At 57.7% G+C, this 581-nt stretch overlaps 1 protein-coding gene across 1 annotated transcript in view; it reads left to right on the top strand.

Moving 5' to 3' along the window:
• Window positions 1-581, top strand: part of LOC119589352 (neuroligin-1-like) — a 158,891-nt gene that overhangs the window by 114,374 nt on the left and 43,936 nt on the right. The gene's annotated exons all lie outside the window — the stretch shown is intronic.

Raw genomic sequence — 581 nt, 5'->3', positions numbered from 1 at the left:
CTGGCCTCTTGCACCTTAGCCATGAAGTGCGGGTGCGAGACTGCCGGCAGGGCGAGGCTCCACACACTTCCTGGTGAGATGAGGTGCTCACATGGCCTCGCTCAGGAGGTTCCGGCCTCGTTCTGCTGCAGCGCGCCCTCTCTTCCCTGATGCTTCCAAAGGGTGGAGTCCGAGCGGGCCAAGAGCTCATGTTAACTCCATCGCTGGCTCGACTCTCATAACTTGCAGGTCCCGTGATGTGTTCGACGTCGTCATTTTCCAAAGGCCGAGGAGACCAATGCAGGTCATCTTTTAAAGCAGAAGGAATTCCCAGAGGAAGCCCAATGCCCGGAGAAAGTTGGAACGACATCTTCCGGGGCGGGGCCAACGTGGTTTACTCGCCCCCACAACGTACAGAGGCGTGGCTCACGGCACCACAGGCCCACCAGAGGCGGAGGAGGAGCTGAAGCGGAGTGGCGAGTGCAAGGTGACCGCCCGTTAGAGGATGCTGCCGGCGAGTCATAGTGTTTGGAAACGCTATGACGCTGACAGAACGCACGAATGCAGATTTGGAAAATTGTGATTAGTGATACCTCTTTAGC

This window comes from Penaeus monodon, chromosome 25 (assembly GCF_015228065.2).
Source record: "Penaeus monodon isolate SGIC_2016 chromosome 25, NSTDA_Pmon_1, whole genome shotgun sequence".
NCBI classification, from domain to species: Eukaryota; Metazoa; Arthropoda; class Malacostraca; order Decapoda; family Penaeidae; genus Penaeus; species Penaeus monodon.
The sequence above is the reverse complement of the archived record's forward strand: the minus strand, read 5'-3'. Positions and strand labels throughout refer to the sequence as shown.